This window comes from Gossypium hirsutum, chromosome D11 (genome assembly GCF_007990345.1).
Source record: "Gossypium hirsutum isolate 1008001.06 chromosome D11, Gossypium_hirsutum_v2.1, whole genome shotgun sequence".
Taxonomy (NCBI): Eukaryota; Viridiplantae; Streptophyta; class Magnoliopsida; order Malvales; family Malvaceae; genus Gossypium; species Gossypium hirsutum.
Window position 1 is genome coordinate 34,869,086 of NC_053447.1, and position 8,584 is coordinate 34,877,669.

Consider the following 8,584-nt stretch of genomic DNA (forward strand, 5'->3'; position numbering starts at 1 on the left):
CTATGAAGAGATGATGCTAGGCTAAGAGAGAATGATGCTTGAGGGACGATTGAGGGATGACGGAGGGATGATGAATGAAGGAATGAGAGAGTCTTATTTATAGGTGAGGAGAGAGAGATAGTTGGCTAAAAATAAGAGTTTCCATCTTTTGAAGCATCTTCTATGGGTGGCCGGCCATAATTTTAGTAAGTTGAGCTAATTTTTTCTTGATTTTTTGTCAATTTGAGTGCCACAACAACTTAGGACTGAGACTCGGTCAGGTGCAAATCTTCAGGTAAATCTCTTATTTCTTCAACTCTTTAAGGACCTTATGCAATTAAACCAAAAAGTGGTTTATGGACGACCATGTGCAGCCAAATTTTGGGTTGACTTGGTCTCCAATTTAGACAGTTTTGTAATCCAGCAAAGCTATCAGACTCGCCCAAAATAAATCAACAGGTTAGAGGACCAAATAATTAAATTTATCCAAATTAATTAATTAAAACCCAAATTATTAATGAAATATTAAATATAATTTTATAATTTATTATTTAATTTAATCATGCATGACCCACTTTATGTCTTAAAAAATATAATATATTCAAATTAATATAAAATAAGCCATTTATTGCATGAAAACTATATAATAAAGCATAAAATCACATTTTAATAATTTCTATGTCCTAATTTCATATTTTCACATATTTCATTAATTTATTAAAAAATTACTTAGTTTTAATAACGGATTTAAGTAAAAAGGTGATAAATTACATAGGAAAGATCCTATATATTTTTCCGTTTACATCTATCTATAAGTATAAACATATAATGAAAATAGATTTTTCTTCTTCTTGAATTATTTAATTACATAGAAAGTGACATTCTTTAGATCTTGTGCATGTTTTGAGTTATACTGTGGGAATGGATGTGATATTATATATTTGTTTTATAATTTTTATTTTTTGCTAATGTTATGGTTCTTAGGAAATAGACCGTGGACTATCATTTCCATGTAGGACTATTTTTTAAATTCATAGAATTCTTGCGAGCCAGAAGCAAACATATGAGTTAAATGTAATTTTTTCAAAAAGAGTCTATGATGAGGAGAAGATGGAGCGAAAGCGGTTGAAGACCCAAGGAATTCCTTGTTGTGAAAAACTGTGTAATTTTTTTTCATTTATTTTCTAGAAATAAAATCATGGAAACCTTGGCTGACAGATTTTTTAATTACCCATCTCCTTATATATCTGTTTTATATATTTTTTAATATTTATATTATATTATATTATAAGTTTGATATATATCTATGTGATGATTCATAGTTGATTGATTAAAAAAATAAAAAGTGTGGTGATGAGAAAATACATGTGTTGTATTGTTCCATTCACTTCTTTAGGTTATTTGATTGCTATGAGAAGTGTGGTAATGAGAAGGTGCATATCTAGGATTGACATTGAAAAAGAAAAGACTTGGTTTTTAAGTGGTCAAATAAGACTCATCTCCCTTTCTTGGGACCTTACCTAGTGCACAGTTCACATTCACTTCAGTTTTTCCCTTAAAGAAAAACTATGGAGAATCAAAATTGTTTGTTTTTACGATTGATTGATTCTTTTAAATAAATGAATGTGAATATTATAAAATTTTCATAGCATGCCATGCATATATTGGAAACATGCCATATAGATTAGGTAAGAATGCCACTAGAACTATTGTATGATCATTCTTAAAACTTGAGATAAAAATCTTGCATGTTTTTAAAATGTTGAGTGGGGGAATGTTCTTAAACAAGACCTACGACCTCCATTGATGGTCCCTAAGTGATAACATGATAAAGTTTCGAGCCGGTTACAACCTTGGCAGCACCCCAAGGTAAACTTTATCATGTGGGTTCATTGGATGAGATTTTCTTTTAAGGACAACTAGTCATGCATAACTCTCAGTGAGATTGTCCCAAGATGACTCACAAATGAAAGCATGTTCTTGATGGGTGTTGAGCCAATGGTTACACACTCAAGATCGTCTCTTATTAACTAGTTTCCCAATAAAGTGACCAAATGTTAAATGGTCGTTGGTCTGTGTGGAGTCTCGAGAATAAAGATTCAAGAACTAATTGGATGTAATCAATGTTCTTGCTAGCTAATCATGAGACCCAAGGTGACATGATTGATGGGTGTGAGAATGATCATAGAAACAGAAAAATGTTTTTAAGGTTTCAATAAAAGACGCATGCATCATATTGCATTCTTGATATGTTGCTTAACTAAAAATATTTGTTTAATACAAAGATAGTAATTAGTGAATCTTTATTATTTTTCAGTTCAAATATGTCTCTTACTCCTCTTATTAGCATTCTTACTGAAAATAAACTGAATGGGGATAACTTCGAGAATGGAAACAAAACTTGCTAATAGTTCTCAGCTGTAAGAAAGAAAAAATCATCCTTGACAAACCTTGCCCACCTGAAGCTCAGCCTAAAGCAACATAAAATCGTCCTTGACAAACTTAATTTCTTGATTTTATATGTTAATGAGCATGAGTAGTGTGCTGGAAAAACAACACGAGAATTTCCATACTATTAAGAAGATCATGATAAATTTAGAGGATCTGCTTGAAGGCCAATTTAAATTGGCTTAACAATCCACTATTACAAATTTGATGAACTCTTAGTAAAAACACGACACTCCGATCAAAGAATATAGGCTTAAGCTTGCGAGATTCTTTGTAGAAGCGAAGGATAATGGGATTGCACTAAACATGAACACTTAGATTGAAATAGTGTTCAAATCCTTGACTAAGGAGTTTTCTGGCTTTCGAGCCGCTTACAAATTTGGGAACAAGACTCTTATCTTGACTCAGCTCATGAAGGAATTACAATCCTCTGAGTTGGTGTTGAATGGTGGTAAGCTAGTTTAGGAGAAACCTGAGGCAAACTTAGCTATGGGATCATTTTCCTCTTAGTTGAAGCAAAAAGCTGAGGGAAAGAAGAAACTGACTAAGTCTTCAGTTCTACCTCGTGTGGATAGGAAGAAGACTAATGCGTCAAAGGATTCTAAAAAGATCAAATGTTTCTTTTGCAATAGAAAATGACACTTTAGATCAAACTAAAAGGAGTATAAGGATTACCTAGCTGAAAAGGGAAAATGTATGGAACTCTTTGTGGTTGAAGCTTACTTAGTGGAAGAATCAATTGACAATTGGGTTATTAATTTTTGAGCCACTAACCATGTGTGTGTTTCTTTACAGGGGTTCAGCAAAACTAGAAGTCTACATGACAGGAGCCTCTCATTGTAGACCGGAGATGGGAGTTATGTTTCAGCTGAAGTAGTGGGAGAAGTTATTTTACATTTTTATAATTTTAGGAAGATTTGTTTTAAGGACGTATTTTATGTACGTCATTTTAAAAAGGAACTTAATTTTTGTAGCATGTTTATTTTATGATGGTTATTTTGTGACATTCAATAAATGGATTGTTATTCACAGAAATCATTCTTTAATTTGTAATGGATTGATGGAAAACAATTTCTACTTTATTAAATCAAATAACTACTCGATGCTTCAAACTGAAATGGTGAATAAGAAGATTAAAACTTCTTACTCTAATGAGGGGTACCTATGGCACTTAAGACTTGTTCATATTAACTAAGAAAGAATCACTAGACTCGTGAAAGATAGACCCTTAAGTATGCTTAAGGAAGTCAGTCTTCCACAATGTGAATCTTTCTTGGAAGGTAAAATGACTAAAATGTCTTTTAGTGCGAAAGGTACAAAGGCCAACCTACCCTTAGAACTTGTGCACACTGATGTATGTGGTCCCATAAGCATTAGTACCCAAGGAGGTTACAAATATTACGTGAATTTTATCAATGATTATTTTCGATATGAATATGTGTATCTAATGCAATGAAAAAGTGAGACCTTTGATAAATTTCTAAAGTTTCATGCAGAAGTGGAGAAACAATTAGATTTATCTATAATGAATCTTCAGTCTGACCAAGGTGGGGAATATTTGTCCAATGAGTTCTTAGGATACCTCACAGAGAATGAGATTTTATCTCAATTGACTATGCAAAGCACTCCACAGCAGAATGACGTAGCTTAAAGAAGGAATAGAACATTGCTTGACATTGTTCATTCAATGTTAAGCTATTCACAATTCTCTACTTTCTTCTAGGGATATGTGATACAAACAACTTGCTATATTCTAAATGATAAGTCAACCAAGTATGCTTGTAAGACACCTTATGAATTGTGACATGGAAAGAACCCCGCTTTAAATCACTTTAGAATATGGGGTTTTCCAGCACTTGTTCTGGATAAGGATGCAAAGAAGTTGGATGCATGAACGAAAATATGCATGTCTGTAGGATATCCAAAATGAACAAAGGATGGATTATTCTATAATTTGAAAGATAACACGATTAAATTTTTTACTCTTCTACTTTCCATGAGGAAAGCTACATGGATAACTTTAAGCCTCGAAGTAAAATGATACTCGAGAAATTAGAGGCGAGTAGGGAAAAATGTCGTGTGCTTCACTATTTCAAGTGCTTGAAACAATTTTGAGCTACCTTTTATTTGAAATCCAAATTGTCTTAAGCTTTAAAATGTTACAAGCCTAAAAGACCTAAGCAACTTGAACATTTCACGTGCATGATTCTCTTGACTTGCTTATGTTTATTTGGATGAAGCCTTTCAATTCGCTTTATGTGTCTATAAGGCATTGCCTCTGGATTTGTTAACCCTTTAATTTGTTGAACTGAGTTTTTTTACTTTAAGAGTAACCGAGCTAACTAAATATCATTCTTAGTTAGCATATGACATGTCGCCTTTCTGCTCGATTTAGTCTGAGGGTCATCTTTTGCATGTTTTGTGCGTTTTCTTGAGGACAAGAAAAGACTTAAGTGTGGGAGAGTTTGATCTACCATAATTTGACATGTCAAATTAGGCTTCCCTTTACACTTTACGAGCTTGTTTTCGAGGAATTTATATGTTTTTGTCATTTTTTATTTAGTTTATTTTGGCTTTAATAAATGAAATATTGTGTTTTTACTATTTTTGAGACCCAAAATGGCCAAATACACCATCAAGGACTTTTACGAGTTGATTGAGTGTTGCAGGGACTCAAACATAAAGCTCAATGGTATTGGTAAATGACACCGCTAAGTGGTACCACTATATGACATCGTTAAGTGATACTGTGAGGTGGTATTACGAGGTGGTCGCGAGAGGTGTGTTGTGAGGTGGTACTGTAAGGTGTGTTGCGAGGTGAGATTGCAATGTGATATCGCGAGGTGATTTTGCAATACCCCTAACAATTTTGAAATGAATAGAATGGATACCACCAACAGTGGTATCGCGATATCCAAGCATGAGTATTGTGATACCTAAGCTCCTAAGGACCCCCATTTCAAAACTGCCATAGGTATCGAGATACCGTTGCCTGATGTGGAGAAAAATGATCGAAGGGGTAGTTTTTTTCCAATACCAACAATAATCAAAATACAACATATAGAGGAATTTTAGTCCAAAATTATGGGTTGTAATAAGTTATTTGTTAGAGTATGCTCAAAGATCAATCATGAGATGATTGTAATAACATACTTAATTTATCATGTTTATTAATAGAAGGCGTTACCATTATTATTTCAGTTTTTTTCTGTGTATAAATAAACTGTTTTATAATAATGTCCTGAGAATAATATGATTATTCTTAAAAGGTCCTTAGTCAAGTATTAATGTTGGATAGGACGACAATAATGCATTAAGACTAACATGTAGTTGGTTGATGATAAAGAGTTGTCATTAATATGAAATGTCAAAATCGATGCATGAATATGTGTGTTAGAGAACAACATATTGGACTGACCCGTTATGAGTATGTTTCTTAGATTATTATGTAATTGTCATAACATTACTTATAGTGATTAATATGTATATGATCCTCAAACTTGAGATCATCATATTCCAACATCGTGAGTTGTATATTTTGATACAGTCAAACATACATCATAACTAGTTGTTCTATAAAGGCCGATGTTAGATATACCACGATCTATGTAAAGGGATATGGTTGATCGAGATAGGATAAGTCCCTCCTACATAATGGGAGTAATATCTTAGACCACTTGATTGAGTGAGACTAGAAATGCATGGCCATGCTCAAATAAGTTGATGTGAGATGTCATACTTATTTGTATATCATAGTCTGCTTAAGATATCAAGGAATATGGAATGGACTATGCAAGTGTGACTATTCCATGATTTGTGTCCAATCCAGAGATAAAGGACTTAAGGATTATTGCATAAAAGGTTAATCATAAAAAAGGTTATGTCGAATCATGATTTCTTGTGACTTAGGTAGCAATGATGCATTGCTAGATGCCACTCATTGTTTGTAACATTGGAATTGTTCTAGTATTACTACTAACGTTACAGGAACCTACAGGGTCACACCCTATAGTTGAAATGAACGGAATAAAACATAGTTGGTATTGTGTTTGGTTGTCGCTTGAATTAAATTAATTATAGAATTAATTTAATTGGGTAATCAAATATCGAACACATTATGTACAAGGTTGTTATATGCATAATGAGAACATTAATTTGGTTAGTATATAAATTCAAATAAATATATGGTTTATCGAAATTATATTATAATTAATGTAATTATAATTTTTGGTTTAATATATTATTATATTTATTTAATTTCTAAAAACCTTAAAAAATATATATATAATAATCCCATTTTTCTTTGCTTGGGGTCTAGCAGCCATCAAAGAAAATTCTTTTCAAAACTGTTTTGGGGATTCCTTCTGTTCATAATCAACTGGGTGGATTACGTGGAGGCCGGGGTCACGATAGATTGCGGCTTGGTTCGATGTAGATCAGACTGCTCGTTGCTGAGGCGTTGCTGTCTACTCAGGATAAAAATTCGGTAATTTCGTAATCTTTATCAACCTGATTCGTTCCTCACACATGGATCTATGGTTAGGATCACCGAATTTTTAATTTTTTTTCGCTACGCCGTAGGGGTGCTGGCGATCCAACATTATTAAAAGCCAATTTTTTCTGAGAAAAAGGGAGAGCTTTTAGTTTAGCTTTTCTTTCATCTTGTATGTTAGGTTTAGGGTAGTTTTCTTCTCCATAGCTTAGGGTTTACTTTCCTACACATTTTCTTATGTTTCTTAGTGTTAATGATATTTAATTTAGTTATTAAAGTAGCTAGATTTATTTGTTGGTTTAGTACCTTAAACTTCTTGTATTTTTACTTTAATTATTAGTATTAATATAACTTAGTATCCTTTTAGTTTCATCAATAAAAGTCTGACCTTTAAGTGTTCATGTTCATTTCCTTTGCTGGCATCTCCTTTACTTTAAAGCTTTTTCAAGAATGGCTTTTCTTAGTTTTCTTACATTTACCATTTATGCATATTTTATTTTATTATTCTATTCTTATATGCTTAAGCATGAGTTTGGATAGCTAAATCTAAAGTGGTTGGTTGAAGAAAATCTTGTCTAGTTAATTTTTGGTATAAGGACTAAATCGTAAAAGTTGGACTAAATTGAATAGACTTTAAAAATTAGGATTGATGGACCTAATGGAAAATTTAGGTAAGTGTGTAACACTCCAAAATAGGGCCTAGGAGTTTAGGGGTATTTTAGGAATTTTGGCTTAGTCGAGCTCAAAAATTCGTAAGGTTGGTACTGGATAATGTTTTCAACTATTGAATCTTTACTATCAAATCAATTTTTGAAAAAGTGTTCTAGAAACCCTTAATTTTAGAAAAAGGACTGATTTGTAATAAGGTCAAAATAGTGAGTGTTTATGGGGTAATTAAACCATTTTTTAAAATTGAACCTAAAAACCCCCACTTTCAGCCTAAACTTACGATAGTTGTTCTTCAAACTTGTAGTTGTCGTCCCTTGCTATTCCCCTTGTCTTCTTAATCAATTTTTGATCTCAAATCACAATACCTTGATTTTTTATCATTCTTAAGTCATAAATTACCATAAATCTTCAAGAAAAACACCAAAACTCCATAGATTTCACAATCTTCTTCAAATGTGGGGTTTTTGGATTTTCGTCAAAACTTGTTCATTCTTCCAACAAAGGTAATCATTCATGTCACCATTGGTTTTTAATGTTACTTAGACTTTAAAACTGGATAATTAGCTCTCGAATCACATGTTTTAAATAAAAGCTAAATATTTAACCATTAATGGTGGATTTTAGGATTTTGAGTCAAAACTTGGTTTCAAAGTGTTTTTAGACTTGTTTTTAGCATGATTAGAAGGTTTTTAAACTCCTCTTGAAGTTTCGTTAATGATTTCTCGTATTTTAATGAATTTTGTAAAAATTTCTTAAAAGATGTCGAAAAATGTCGATACCATGAATTAAGTAGATTCGTTTAGTTTAAAGGTTGCGAATTAGGCGTAGGTGATTAAGTAGATGAACAGAATTGAGTATAGATCAAGATATTGGTATATAAAGTTTGTTATGTTAATAGTTTAAGTTACATGGGAACCTAGCTTGAGCTTGTGTTTTAGTTGGTTTGAGTGGATTCTTGGTTGATATTTGACAATGGTTATTGTATGATTTATATGT